Raw genomic sequence first — 16,675 nt, forward strand, 5'->3', positions numbered from 1 at the left:
AAAAGATTTTCCCATAAGCACCTTATGAAACTGCCATGGTTGTACTTAGTACCTCTTAGACTACGTGTACAAATTATATGAAATATTTTTACTGTGTACTTTTTGAGTAATTTGAGTTTCAAAGTCCCCAGAATCAGCATTTTCGACTAACTTTGATGTGGGATAAAAAAAGATTTTCCCATAAGCACTTGATGAAACTGCCATGGTTGTACTTAGTACCTCTTAGACTACCTGTACAAATTATATGAAATATTTTTACTGTGTACTTTTTGAGTAATTTCAGTTTCAAAGTCCCCAGAATCAGCATTTTCGACTAACTTTGATGTGGGATAAAAAAAGATTTTCCCATAAGCACCTTATGAAACTGCCATGGTTGTACTTAGTACCTCTTTACTCAAAAAGTACACAGTAAAAATATTACATATAATTTGTACAGGTAGTCTAAGAGGTACTAAGTACAACCATGGCAGTTTCATAAAGTGCTTATGGGAAAATCTTTTTTTATCCCACATCAAAGTTAGTCGAAAATGCTGATTCTGAGGACTTTAAAACTGAAATTACTCAAAAAGTACACAGTAAAAATATTTCATATAATTTGTACAAGTAGTCTAAGAGGTACTAAGTACAACCATGGCAGTTTCATAAGGTGCTTATGGGAAAATCTTTTTTTATCCCACATCAAAGTTAGTAGAAAATGCTGATTCTGGGGACTTTGAAACTCAAATTACTCAAAAAGTACACAGTAAAAATATTTCATATAATTTGTACAAGTAGTCTAAGAGGTACTAAGTACAACCATGGCAGTTTCATAAGGTGCTTATGGGAAAATCTTTTTTTATCCCACATCAAAGTTAGTAGAAAATGCTGATTCTGGGGACTTTGAAACTCAAATTACTCAAAAAGTACACAGTAAAAATATTTCATATAATTTGTACACGTAGTCTAAGAGGTACTAAGTACAACCATGGCAGTTTCATAAGGTGCTTATGGGAAAATCTTTTTTTATCCCACATCAAAGTTAGTCGAAAATGCTGATTCTGGGGACTTTGAAACTGAAATTACTCAAAAAGTACACAGTAAAAATATTTCATATAATTTGTACAGGTAGTCTAAGAGGTACTAAGTACAACCATGGCAGTTTCATCAAGTGCTTATGGGAAAATCTTTTTTTATCCCACATCAAAGTTAGTCGAAAATGCTGATTCTGGGGACTTTGAAACTGAAATTACTCAAAAAGTACACAGTAAAAATATTTCATATAATTTGTACAGGTAGTCTAAGAGGTACTAAGTACAACCATGGCAGTTTCATCAAGTGCTTATGGGAAAATCTTTTTTTATCCCACATCAAAGTTAGTCGAAAATGCTGATTCTGAGGACTTTAAAACTGAAATTACTCACAAAGTACACAGTAAAAATATTTCATATAATTTGTACAAGTAGTCTAAGAGGTACTAAGTACAACCATGGCAGTTTCATAAGGTGCTTATGGGAAAATCTTTTTTTATCCCACATCAAAGTTAGTAGAAAATGCTGATTCTGGGGACTTTGAAACTCAAATTACTCAAAAAGTACACAGTAAAAATATTTCATATAATTTGTACAGGTAGTCTAAGAGGTACTAAGTACAACCATGGCAGTTTCATCAAGTGCTTATGGGAAAATCTTTTTTTATCCCACATCAAAGTTAGTCGAAAATGCTGATTCTGGGGACTTTGAAACTCAAATTACTCAAAAAGTACACAGTAAAAATATTTCATATAATTTGTACACGTAGTCTAAGAGGTACTAAGTACAACCATGGCAGTTTCATAAGGTGCTTATGGGAAAATCTTTTTTTATCCCACATCAAAGTTAGTCGAAAATGCTGATTCTGGGGACTTTGAAACTGAAATTACTCAAAAAGTACACAGTAAAAATATTTCATATAATTTGTACAGGTAGTCTAAGAGGTACTAAGTACAACCATGGCAGTTTCATAAGGTGCTTATGGGAAAATCTTTTTTTATCCCACATCAAAGTTAGTCGAAAATGCTGATTCTGGGGACTTTGAAACTCAAATTACTCAAAAAGTACACAGTAAAAATATTTCATATAATTTGTACACGTAGTCTAAGAGGTACTAAGTACAACCATGGCAGTTTCATAAGGTGCTTATGGGAAAATCTTTTTTTATCCCACATCAAAGTTAGTCGAAAATGCTGATTCTGGGGACTTTGAAACTGAAATTACTCAAAAAGTACACAGTAAAAATATTTCATATAATTTGTACAAGTAGTCTAAGAGGTACTAAGTACAACCATGGCAGTTTCATAAGGTGCTTATGGGAAAATCTTTTTTTTATCCCACATCAAAGTTAGTCGAAAATGCTGATTCTGGGGACTTTGAAACTGAAATTACTCAAAAAGTACACAGTAAAAATATTTCATATAATTTGTACAGGTAGTCTAAGAGGTACTAAGTACAACCATGGCAGTTTCATAAAGTGCTTATGGGAAGAATTGTTTTTATCCAACATCAAAGTTAGTCGAAAATGCTGATTCTGAGGACTTTGAAACTCAAATTACTCAAAAAGTACACAGTAAAAATATTTCATATAATTTGTACAGGTAGTCTAAGAGGTACTAAGTACAACCATGGCAGTTTCATAAGGTGCTTATGGGAAAATCTTTTTTTATCCCACATCAAAGTTAGTCGAAAATGCTGATCAGGGGAGGAAATTAGGCCACTTTACTCGCCAAATGCGAGTATTTTTTACGTTTGGCGAGTGATTCATGAAGAGCACTCGCCAGTCTGGCGAGTACTAGTAATTACAAAACAAAACAAAAAAATCATTCTGCAATCTGCTGATTCGCTCACTGGCACAAGCCGAAATCTGACTCCCCCCTTGATTCCTCCCATTTGCGCATCATAATAATCCGACCATAACCAATGAACATCATCGTTGTACATATGCGCTCTAAGCTCCTCCAATGAACACTCGTTTTCTAGAAGATGTCGCGCATCTAGGGGAAGTGGACAGACCACTGCGCGCAGACCTACAAACTTGACAACGTAGACACACTTAGACAAAAACACATTGTGGATGAAAATAATTGCATGTAGAGTCGTCGCTTTCGGATATCAGTGCGGTCTGACATGGGGACGAACAACAGCACACGACGTTCTCCTTCGAGTCGGATGAGAATGACAAGTGGACGTGAGGCTAACCAGCATTAGCCGGCTAGCTACCTAGCATCAAGCTACCATAACGCGCATTCAACATAGTGGACGACTATACTGAGCGGCTTTGCTTAAATCAATGCAGCCGAGTGACATTTTATTATTACCGGGTTTCCCCCCATATCACCACTCGCCCATATGCCCTTCACAACGGTGATGTTGTCATACACTTGGCATTCAGAATACACCTGCTGAACCCCTAGCGTTGTCAACTTGTCATGAGATTCGGTTCCAATGTATTGTCATCATACAGCACAAGTACAGTACAACCAGAATACGTTTGGTATCCAACCAGAGTGCAAATGTAACAAGTCAAGTTCAAGTTGTTTTATTTAGCTATTACATTACAGTGAAATGCTTGGTTCTTTCACTGCCCAGCCCAGTCCAACCTAGACCAGCCCAAACCAGTCCAACGGTCCCAACCCAGTCCAACCTAGACCAGCCCAACCCAGTCCAACCCAACCCAGTCCAACCTAGACCAGCCCAACCCAACCCAGTCCAACCTAGACCAGCCCAACCCAGTCCAACCTAGACCAGCCCAACCCAGTCCAACCTAGACCAGCCCAACCCAGTCCAACCCAACCTAGACCAGCCCAACCCAGTCCAACCTAGACCAGCCCAGTCCAGCATCTTTCACTGCCTAGTTCAGCCCAACCCAGCCCAGCATCTTTCACTGCCTAGTTCAGCCCAACCCAGCCCAGCATCTTTCACTGCCTAGTTCAGCCCAACCCAGTCCAGCCCAGCATCTTTCACGGCCCAGTTCAGCCCAACCCAGTCCAGCCCAGCATCTTTCACTGCCTAGTTCAGCCCAACCCAGCATCTTTCACTGCCCAGTTCAGCCCAACCCAGTCCAGAATAGTTCCCTCTTTCATGTTAATATGTGATATCCTAATATTTTGAAGAGTAGAGACAGTGTGATTAATACATGTTGTATGCTAATATTGTGGAGAGTAGAGACACTTATTAATGTTTTATGCTAATAAATATTTTAAAGAGTAGAGACACGGTGTGATTATTATTACTATGATTGAAAATCAATTTAGACGAAGACATACAAAGAAGTAATTATCACAATTAGCGATTTATTTTTGGCTGGTAAAAAAATCAGTTTGGCTGGTAAAAAAAATCATCTACTCGCCAGTTGGCTGGTAAGCCAAAAAGTTAGTTTCCTCCCCTGATGCTGATTCTGGGGACTTTGAAACTCAAATTACTCAAAAAGTACACAGTAAAAATATTTCATATAATTTGTACACGTAGTCTAAGAGGTACTAAGTACAACCATGGCAGTTTCATAAGGTGCTTATGGGAAAATCTTTTTTTATCCCACATCAAAGTTAGTCGAAAATGCTGATTCTGGGGACTTTGAAACTGAAATTACTCAAAAAGTACACAGTAAAAATATTTCATATAATTTGTACAGGTAGTCTAAGAGGTACTAAGTACAACCATGGCAGTTTCATCAAGTGCTTATGGGAAAATCTTTTTTTATCCCACATCAAAGTTAGTCGAAAATGCTGATTCTGAGGACTTTAAAACTGAAATTACTCAAAAAGTACACAGTAAAAATATTTCATATAATTTGTACAAGTAGTCTAAGAGGTACTAAGTACAACCATGGCAGTTTCATAAGGTGCTTATGGGAAAATCTTTTTTTATCCCACATCAAAGTTAGTCGAAAATGCTGATTCTGGGGACTTTGAAACTGAAATTACTCAAAAAGTACACAGTAAAAATATTTCATATAATTTGTACAGGTAGTCTAAGAGGTACTAAGTACAACCATGGCAGTTTCATCAAGTGCTTATGGGAAAATCTTTTTTTATCCCACATCAAAGTTAGTCGAAAATGCTGATTCTGGGGACTTTGAAACTCAAATTACTCAAAAAGTACACAGTAAAAATATTTCATATAATTTGTACACGTAGTCTAAGAGGTACTAAGTACAACCATGGCAGTTTCATAAGGTGCTTATGGGAAAATCTTTTTTTATCCCACATCAAAGTTAGTCGAAAATGCTGATTCTGGGGACTTTGAAACTGAAATTACTCAAAAAGTACACAGTAAAAATATTTCATATAATTTGTACAGGTAGTCTAAGAGGTACTAAGTACAACCATGGCAGTTTCATCAAGTGCTTATGGGAAAATCTTTTTTTATCCCACATCAAAGTTAGTCGAAAATGCTGATTCTGGGGACTTTGAAACTGAAATTACTCAAAAAGTACACAGTAAAAATATTTCATATAATTTGTACAAGTAGTCTAAGAGGTACTAAGTACAACCATGGCAGTTTCATAAGGTGCTTATGGGAAAATCTTTTTTTATCCCACATCAAAGTTAGTCGAAAATGCTGATTCTGGGGACTTTGAAACTGAAATTACTCAAAAAGTACACAGTAAAAATATTTCATATAATTTGTACAGGTAGTCTAAGAGGTACTAAGTACAACCATGGCAGTTTCATAAAGTGCTTATGGGAAAATCTTTTTTTATCCCACATCAAAGTTAGTCGAAAATGCTGATTCTGGGGACTTTGAAACTGAAATTACTCAAAAAGTACACAGTAAAAATATTTCATATAATTTGTACACGTAGTCTAATAGGTACTAAGTACAACCATGGCAGTTTCATAAGGTGCTTATGGGAAAATCTTTTTTTATCCCACATCAAAGTTAGTCGAAAATGCTGATTCTGGGGACTTTGAAACTGAAATTACTCAAAAAGTACACAGTAAAAATATTTCATATAATTTGTACAGGTAGTCTAATAGGTACTAAGTACAACCATGGCAGTTTCATAAAGTGCTTATGGGAATAATTGTTTTTATCCAACATCAAAGTTAGTCGAAAATGCTGATTCTGAGGACTTTGAAACTCAAATTACTCAAGAAGTACACAGTAAAAATATTTCATATAATTTGTACAGGTAGTCTAAGAGGTACTAAGTACAACCATGGCAGTATCATAAGGTGCTTATGGGAAAATCTTTTTTTATCCCACATCAAAGTTAGTCGAAAATGCTGATTCTGGGGACTTTGAAACTCAAATTACTCAAAAAGTACACAGTAAAAATATTTCATATAATTTGTACACGTAGTCTAAGAGGTACTAAGTACAACCATGGCAGTTTCATAAGGTGCTTATGGGAAAATCTTTTTTTATCCCACATCAAAGTTAGTCGAAAATGCTGATTCTGGGGACTTTGAAACTGAAATTACTCAAAAAGTACACAGTAAAAATATTTCATATAATTTGTACAGGTAGTCTAAGAGGTACTAAGTACAACCATGGCAGTTTCATCAAGTGCTTATGGGAAAATCTTTTTTTATCCCACATCAAAGTTAGTCGAAAATGCTGATTCTGAGGACTTTAAAACTGAAATTACTCAAAAAGTACACAGTAAAAATATTTCATATAATTTGTACAAGTAGTCTAAGAGGTACTAAGTACAACCATGGCAGTTTCATAAGGTGCTTATGGGAAAATCTTTTTTTATCCCACATCAAAGTTAGTAGAAAATGCTGATTCTGGGGACTTTGAAACTCAAATTACTCAAAAAGTACACAGTAAAAATATTTCATATAATTTGTACACGTAGTCTAAGAGGTACTAAGTACAACCATGGCAGTTTCATAAGGTGCTTATGGGAAAATCTTTTTTTATCCCACATCAAAGTTAGTCGAAAATGCTGATTCTGGGGACTTTGAAACTGAAATTACTCAAAAAGTACACAGTAAAAATATTTCATATAATTTGTACAAGTAGTCTAAGAGGTACTAAGTACAACCATGGCAGTTTCATAAGGTGCTTATGGGAAAATCTTTTTTTATCCCACATCAAAGTTAGTCGAAAATGCTGATTCTGGGGACTTTGAAACTGAAATTACTCAAAAAGTACACAGTAAAAATATTTCATATAATTTGTACAGGTAGTCTAAGAGGTACTAAGTACAACCATGGCAGTTTCATAAAGTGCTTATGGGAAAATCTTTTTTTATCCCACATCAAAATTAGTCGAAAATGCTGATTCTGGGGACTTTGAAACTGAAATTACTCAAAAAGTACACAGTAAAAATATTTCATATAATTTGTACAGGTAGTCTAAGAGGTACTAAGTACAACCATGGCAGTTTCATAAAGTGCTTATGGGAAGAATTGTTTTTATCCAACATCAAAGTTAGTCGAAAATGCTGATTCTGAGGACTTTGAAACTCAAATTACTCAAAAAGTACACAGTAAAAATATTTCATATAATTTGTACAGGTAGTCTAAGAGGTAGTGAGGTACTAAGTACAACCATGGCAGTTTCATAAGGTGCTTATGGGAAAATCTTTTTTTATCCCACATCAAAGTTAGTCGAAAATGCTGATTCTGGGGACTTTGAAACTCAAATTACTCAAAAAGTACACAGTAAAAATATTTCATATAATTTGTACACGTAGTCTAAGAGGTACTAAGTACAACCATGGCAGTTTCATAAGGTGCTTATGGGAAAATCTTTTTTTATCCCACATCAAAGTTAGTCGAAAATGCTGATTCTGGGGACTTTGAAACTGAAATTACTCAAAAAGTACACAGTAAAAATATTTCATATAATTTGTACAGGTAGTCTAAGAGGTACTAAGTACAACCATGGCAGTTTCATAAAGTGCTTATGGGAAAATCTTTTTTTATCCCACATCAAAGTTAGTCGAAAATGCTGATTCTGGGGACTTTGAAACTGAAATTACTCAAAAAGTACACAGTAAAAATATTTCATATAATTTGTACACGTAGTCTAATAGGTACTAAGTACAACCATGGCAGTTTCATAAGGTGCTTATGGGAAAATCTTTTTTTATCCCACATCAAAGTTAGTCGAAAATGCTGATTCTGGGGACTTTGAAACTGAAATTACTCAAAAAGTACACAGTAAAAATATTTCATATAATTTGTACAGGTAGTCTAATAGGTACTAAGTACAACCATGGCAGTTTCATAAAGTGCTTATGGGAATAATTGTTTTTATCCAACATCAAAGTTAGTCGAAAATGCTGATTCTGAGGACTTTGAAACTCAAATTACTCAAGAAGTACACAGTAAAAATATTTCATATAATTTGTACAGGTAGTCTAATAGGTACTAAGTACAACCATGGCAGTTTCATAAAGTGCTTATGGGAATAATTGTTTTTATCCAACATCAAAGTTAGTCGAAAATGCTGATTCTGAGGACTTTGAAACTCAAATTACTCAAGAAGTACACAGTAAAAATATTTCATATAATTTGTACAGGTAGTCTAAGAGGTACTAAGTACAACCATGGCAGTATCATAAGGTGCTTATGGGAAAATCTTTTTTTATCCCACATCAAAGTTAGTCGAAAATGCTGATTCTGGGGACTTTGAAACTCAAATTACTCAAAAAGTACACAGTAAAAATATTTCATATAATTTGTACACGTAGTCTAAGAGGTACTAAGTACAACCATGGCAGTTTCATAAGGTGCTTATGGGAAAATCTTTTTTTATCCCACATCAAAGTTAGTCGAAAATGCTGATTCTGGGGACTTTGAAACTGAAATTACTCAAAAAGTACACAGTAAAAATATTTCATATAATTTGTACAGGTAGTCTAAGAGGTACTAAGTACAACCATGGCAGTTTCATCAAGTGCTTATGGGAAAATCTTTTTTTATCCCACATCAAAGTTAGTCGAAAATGCTGATTCTGAGGACTTTAAAACTGAAATTACTCAAAAAGTACACAGTAAAAATATTTCATATAATTTGTACAAGTAGTCTAAGAGGTACTAAGTACAACCATGGCAGTTTCATAAGGTGCTTATGGGAAAATCTTTTTTTATCCCACATCAAAGTTAGTCGAAAATGCTGATTCTGGGGACTTTGAAACTGAAATTACTCAAAAAGTACACAGTAAAAATATTTCATATAATTTGTACAGGTAGTCTAATAGGTACTAAGTACAACCATGGCAGTTTCATAAAGTGCTTATGGGAATAATTGTTTTTATCCAACATCAAAGTTAGTCGAAAATGCTGATTCTGAGGACTTTGAAACTCAAATTACTCAAGAAGTACACAGTAAAAATATTTCATATAATTTGTACAGGTAGTCTAAGAGGTACTAAGTACAACCATGGCAGTATCATAAGGTGCTTATGGGAAAATCTTTTTTTATCCCACATCAAAGTTAGTCGAAAATGCTGATTCTGGGGACTTTGAAACTCAAATTACTCAAAAAGTACACAGTAAAAATATTTCATATAATTTGTACACGTAGTCTAAGAGGTACTAAGTACAACCATGGCAGTTTCATAAGGTGCTTATGGGAAAATCTTTTTTTATCCCACATCAAAGTTAGTCGAAAATGCTGATTCTGGGGACTTTGAAACTGAAATTACTCAAAAAGTACACAGTAAAAATATTTCATATAATTTGTACAGGTAGTCTAAGAGGTACTAAGTACAACCATGGCAGTTTCATAAAGTGCTTATGGGAAAATCTTTTTTTATCCCACATCAAAATTAGTCGAAAATGCTGATTCTGGGGACTTTGAAACTGAAATTACTCAAAAAGTACACAGTAAAAATATTTCATATAATTTGTACAGGTAGTCTAAGAGGTACTAAGTACAACCATGGCAGTTTCATAAAGTGCTTATGGGAAGAATTGTTTTTATCCAACATCAAAGTTAGTCGAAAATGCTGATTCTGAGGACTTTGAAACTCAAATTACTCAAAAAGTACACAGTAAAAATATTTCATATAATTTGTACAGGTAGTCTAAGAGGTAGTGAGGTACTAAGTACAACCATGGCAGTTTCATAAGGTGCTTATGGGAAAATCTTTTTTTATCCCACATCAAAGTTAGTCGAAAATGCTGATTCTGGGGACTTTGAAACTCAAATTACTCAAAAAGTACACAGTAAAAATATTTCATATAATTTGTACACGTAGTCTAAGAGGTACTAAGTACAACCATGGCAGTTTCATAAGGTGCTTATGGGAAAATCTTTTTTTATCCCACATCAAAGTTAGTCGAAAATGCTGATTCTGGGGACTTTGAAACTGAAATTACTCAAAAAGTACACAGTAAAAATATTTCATATAATTTGTACAGGTAGTCTAAGAGGTACTAAGTACAACCATGGCAGTTTCATAAAGTGCTTATGGGAAAATCTTTTTTTATCCCACATCAAAGTTAGTCGAAAATGCTGATTCTGGGGACTTTGAAACTGAAATTACTCAAAAAGTACACAGTAAAAATATTTCATATAATTTGTACACGTAGTCTAATAGGTACTAAGTACAACCATGGCAGTTTCATAAGGTGCTTATGGGAAAATCTTTTTTTATCCCACATCAAAGTTAGTCGAAAATGCTGATTCTGGGGACTTTGAAACTGAAATTACTCAAAAAGTACACAGTAAAAATATTTCATATAATTTGTACAGGTAGTCTAATAGGTACTAAGTACAACCATGGCAGTTTCATAAAGTGCTTATGGGAATAATTGTTTTTATCCAACATCAAAGTTAGTCGAAAATGCTGATTCTGAGGACTTTGAAACTCAAATTACTCAAGAAGTACACAGTAAAAATATTTCATATAATTTGTACAGGTAGTCTAAGAGGTACTAAGTACAACCATGGCAGTATCATAAGGTGCTTATGGGAAAATCTTTTTTTATCCCACATCAAAGTTAGTCGAAAATGCTGATTCTGGGGACTTTGAAACTCAAATTACTCAAAAAGTACACAGTAAAAATATTTCATATAATTTGTACACGTAGTCTAAGAGGTACTAAGTACAACCATGGCAGTTTCATAAGGTGCTTATGGGAAAATCTTTTTTTATCCCACATCAAAGTTAGTCGAAAATGCTGATTCTGGGGACTTTGAAACTGAAATTACTCAAAAAGTACACAGTAAAAATATTTCATATAATTTGTACAGGTAGTCTAAGAGGTACTAAGTACAACCATGGCAGTTTCATCAAGTGCTTATGGGAAAATCTTTTTTTATCCCACATCAAAGTTAGTCGAAAATGCTGATTCTGAGGACTTTAAAACTGAAATTACTCAAAAAGTACACAGTAAAAATATTTCATATAATTTGTACAAGTAGTCTAAGAGGTACTAAGTACAACCATGGCAGTTTCATAAGGTGCTTATGGGAAAATCTTTTTTTATCCCACATCAAAGTTAGTAGAAAATGCTGATTCTGGGGACTTTGAAACTCAAATTACTCAAAAAGTACACAGTAAAAATATTTCATATAATTTGTACACGTAGTCTAAGAGGTACTAAGTACAACCATGGCAGTTTCATAAGGTGCTTATGGGAAAATCTTTTTTTATCCCACATCAAAGTTAGTCGAAAATGCTGATTCTGGGGACTTTGAAACTGAAATTACTCAAAAAGTACACAGTAAAAATATTTCATATAATTTGTACAAGTAGTCTAAGAGGTACTAAGTACAACCATGGCAGTTTCATAAGGTGCTTATGGGAAAATCTTTTTTTATCCCACATCAAAGTTAGTCGAAAATGCTGATTCTGGGGACTTTGAAACTGAAATTACTCAAAAAGTACACAGTAAAAATATTTCATATAATTTGTACAGGTAGTCTAAGAGGTACTAAGTACAACCATGGCAGTTTCATAAAGTGCTTATGGGAAAATCTTTTTTTATCCCACATCAAAATTAGTCGAAAATGCTGATTCTGGGGACTTTGAAACTGAAATTACTCAAAAAGTACACAGTAAAAATATTTCATATAATTTGTACAGGTAGTCTAAGAGGTACTAAGTACAACCATGGCAGTTTCATAAAGTGCTTATGGGAAGAATTGTTTTTATCCAACATCAAAGTTAGTCGAAAATGCTGATTCTGAGGACTTTGAAACTCAAATTACTCAAAAAGTACACAGTAAAAATATTTCATATAATTTGTACAGGTAGTCTAAGAGGTAGTGAGGTACTAAGTACAACCATGGCAGTTTCATAAGGTGCTTATGGGAAAATCTTTTTTTATCCCACATCAAAGTTAGTCGAAAATGCTGATTCTGGGGACTTTGAAACTCAAATTACTCAAAAAGTACACAGTAAAAATATTTCATATAATTTGTACACGTAGTCTAAGAGGTACTAAGTACAACCATGGCAGTTTCATAAGGTGCTTATGGGAAAATCTTTTTTTATCCCACATCAAAGTTAGTCGAAAATGCTGATTCTGGGGACTTTGAAACTGAAATTACTCAAAAAGTACACAGTAAAAATATTTCATATAATTTGTACAGGTAGTCTAAGAGGTACTAAGTACAACCATGGCAGTTTCATAAAGTGCTTATGGGAAAATCTTTTTTTATCCCACATCAAAGTTAGTCGAAAATGCTGATTCTGGGGACTTTGAAACTGAAATTACTCAAAAAGTACACAGTAAAAATATTTCATATAATTTGTACACGTAGTCTAATAGGTACTAAGTACAACCATGGCAGTTTCATAAGGTGCTTATGGGAAAATCTTTTTTTATCCCACATCAAAGTTAGTCGAAAATGCTGATTCTGGGGACTTTGAAACTGAAATTACTCAAAAAGTACACAGTAAAAATATTTCATATAATTTGTACAGGTAGTCTAATAGGTACTAAGTACAACCATGGCAGTTTCATAAAGTGCTTATGGGAATAATTGTTTTTATCCAACATCAAAGTTAGTCGAAAATGCTGATTCTGAGGACTTTGAAACTCAAATTACTCAAGAAGTACACAGTAAAAATATTTCATATAATTTGTACAGGTAGTCTAAGAGGTACTAAGTACAACCATGGCAGTATCATAAGGTGCTTATGGGAAAATCTTTTTTTATCCCACATCAAAGTTAGTCGAAAATGCTGATTCTGGGGACTTTGAAACTCAAATTACTCAAAAAGTACACAGTAAAAATATTTCATATAATTTGTACACGTAGTCTAAGAGGTACTAAGTACAACCATGGCAGTTTCATAAGGTGCTTATGGGAAAATCTTTTTTTATCCCACATCAAAGTTAGTCGAAAATGCTGATTCTGGGGACTTTGAAACTGAAATTACTCAAAAAGTACACAGTAAAAATATTTCATATAATTTGTACAGGTAGTCTAAGAGGTACTAAGTACAACCATGGCAGTTTCATCAAGTGCTTATGGGAAAATCTTTTTTTATCCCACATCAAAGTTAGTCGAAAATGCTGATTCTGAGGACTTTAAAACTGAAATTACTCAAAAAGTACACAGTAAAAATATTTCATATAATTTGTACAAGTAGTCTAAGAGGTACTAAGTACAACCATGGCAGTTTCATAAGGTGCTTATGGGAAAATCTTTTTTTATCCCACATCAAAGTTAGTAGAAAATGCTGATTCTGGGGACTTTGAAACTCAAATTACTCAAAAAGTACACAGTAAAAATATTTCATATAATTTGTACACGTAGTCTAAGAGGTACTAAGTACAACCATGGCAGTTTCATAAGGTGCTTATGGGAAAATCTTTTTTTATCCCACATCAAAGTTAGTCGAAAATGCTGATTCTGGGGACTTTGAAACTGAAATTACTCAAAAAGTACACAGTAAAAATATTTCATATAATTTGTACAAGTAGTCTAAGAGGTACTAAGTACAACCATGGCAGTTTCATAAGGTGCTTATGGGAAAATCTTTTTTTATCCCACATCAAAGTTAGTCGAAAATGCTGATTCTGGGGACTTTGAAACTGAAATTACTCAAAAAGTACACAGTAAAAATATTTCATATAATTTGTACAGGTAGTCTAAGAGGTACTAAGTACAACCATGGCAGTTTCATAAAGTGCTTATGGGAAAATCTTTTTTTATCCCACATCAAAATTAGTCGAAAATGCTGATTCTGGGGACTTTGAAACTGAAATTACTCAAAAAGTACACAGTAAAAATATTTCATATAATTTGTACAGGTAGTCTAAGAGGTACTAAGTACAACCATGGCAGTTTCATAAAGTGCTTATGGGAAGAATTGTTTTTATCCAACATCAAAGTTAGTCGAAAATGCTGATTCTGAGGACTTTGAAACTCAAATTACTCAAAAAGTACACAGTAAAAATATTTCATATAATTTGTACAGGTAGTCTAAGAGGTAGTGAGGTACTAAGTACAACCATGGCAGTTTCATAAGGTGCTTATGGGAAAATCTTTTTTTATCCCACATCAAAGTTAGTCGAAAATGCTGATTCTGGGGACTTTGAAACTCAAATTACTCAAAAAGTACACAGTAAAAATATTTCATATAATTTGTACACGTAGTCTAAGAGGTACTAAGTACAACCATGGCAGTTTCATAAGGTGCTTATGGGAAAATCTTTTTTTATCCCACATCAAAGTTAGTCGAAAATGCTGATTCTGGGGACTTTGAAACTGAAATTACTCAAAAAGTACACAGTAAAAATATTTCATATAATTTGTACAAGTAGTCTAAGAGGTACTAAGTACAACCATGGCAGTTTCATAAAGTGCTTATGGGAAAATCTTTTTTTATCCCACATCAAAGTTAGTCGAAAATACTCATTGTTCTATAAAAAGGACTTTGAAACTCAAATTACTCAAAGTACACAGTAAAAGTAGTTAATATTATTTGTGCAAGTAGTCTTGAGAAGTATTAAGTACAAACATGGCAGTGTAATAAACTACTTATGAAATAATAGAAATGAACCACATGCCATCCTTTACTTTGAAATCCTCACCGGAAGTGTTCCTCTGTGGAATTGTCTGTAGCTTTAGTTTAGTGATCGAATATACTGCGCGTCCTATTGATTCGATGTTCAATAATACTGCACATACGAAACGTCCTATTGATTAGACTAAACGTCCTATTGATTCGATGCGCATTCAATGTCATATTAAGTATTTCTGTAAGATCTACTTGTGAGACTGTGTTCAAAAGTCACGTCGGTTCATTACAACAGCGTCCCAGGCTTGTTTTAATGCATTACCGTAAACCTGGAACTAATCGCGCACTCGAAAAACAAGAGCGGCTCACTTGACCACGCAAAAGCAAAAGACGGCTCACTTGACCGCAGTTAAGGCTGCAATAAGGGAGCGGATTTTATCCTTTCTTATGTTGGTACCTGGTGGGTATTCATCACCGAAATCCCGTGAAGTGTGCTATGGTGACGCTTAATATTGTCACGTTTTGCGACTGCAATTGGCCTCTGACAAAGGAGACACACTGACTTGTTATTTATTTCCACGAATGCAAACTCTTCTTCCCACTTCTCCTGAAATACTCTGTGCTCATCTGCTATTTTTCGTTTTGGTTTCGCCATGTTGCTGCAGCTTGCGCGCCCTGTGACTTGTTGTGCACCTACTTCCTCGTATGACGGCGTTGTGTGCCGAACGCGAGCCGATCTACAAACTATCAACACGTTGTGGACACACTACCTGTGGGCTTGTAGATCAACACTTTTTGTCAGGTAGAGAACAGCTCAATAGCTTACGCATTATCGCCCTCTTGTGGTTAGAAAAGCTAGAAATATTTATTCTACATTGATTGAATGCAGAACACATTTTTTATTGACATTACCATGGCGGGCCGCAGTGACCTGTTGCGCGGGCCGCATGAGGCCCGCGGGCCGCGGGTTGAGTAGCGCTGCACTATAATATATATATATTATGTGATATAGCTGTTTTGACTGTAAAAGCCATGAGGAAATAACAGCAGCGATTATCAGCGCACGGCACAAGCGTGCGTGCGCACACATATACTATCGATCATCTAGCGTTTATTTGAAAACGATTCATAAATAGGCAGACAAATGACAACGTTCTGGAATATTCCAGTAAAAACGATTATCATAGAATGTTTTGTTTTTCCTCGGAAAACGGGTGATTTTCAAAATGCTATCAAACGGAAATGAAGCGATAAAAATACAATCTGCCTTGCCAATGTTGACTGGAAAATGAGTCTTTGATAAGCGACGGGCAGATTAGACACATAGCCATCATTTAAAACATAGATTAGGCGATATTAACGTTAACATTGGGAGTGGAGTTTTCTTTCATTAAAATTTTGTATAATTCGTCCACAGAGCTTTTAGAAAGGTACAGAATAAAAGTTTAGCTTTTCCCAAACAATTATTGAATAATGAATTTGAAAATGTTTTGCGGGTCCAAAATGAATGTTGTTGTTTACATGTATGTATCTCCTCCCTACTTCCTGTTTCCCCACATGGAATGCACCTAATGAGATGCCCTAGTACGACATAGTGGCTAAATATTATCTATAGAACCTTTCATCTAAATGTCTTCCTATGCACCCCATTTTCCAACATTACTTATGTGTTAACAAGACTTGCCAACTAAATATTGCTCACATTATCTGTGATGAGGTTTATTGATCTCAAACCCTTCTGCCTTTTCTTGTTCCTCCAATCATAACTGTTGCTTCCAATG

The 16,675-nt window shown here is 34.6% G+C and overlaps 1 protein-coding gene across 2 annotated transcripts in view; it reads left to right on the top strand.

Annotated features, from left to right (window-relative positions):
• c2cd3 (C2 domain containing 3 centriole elongation regulator) overlaps positions 1-16,675 on the top strand; it is an 82,326-nt gene that overhangs the window by 58,838 nt on the left and 6,813 nt on the right. The gene's annotated exons all lie outside the window — the stretch shown is intronic.

Source organism: Notolepis coatsorum (genome assembly GCF_963971535.1).
Source record: "Notolepis coatsorum genome assembly, chromosome: 1".
NCBI classification, from domain to species: Eukaryota; Metazoa; Chordata; class Actinopteri; order Aulopiformes; family Paralepididae; genus Notolepis; species Notolepis coatsorum.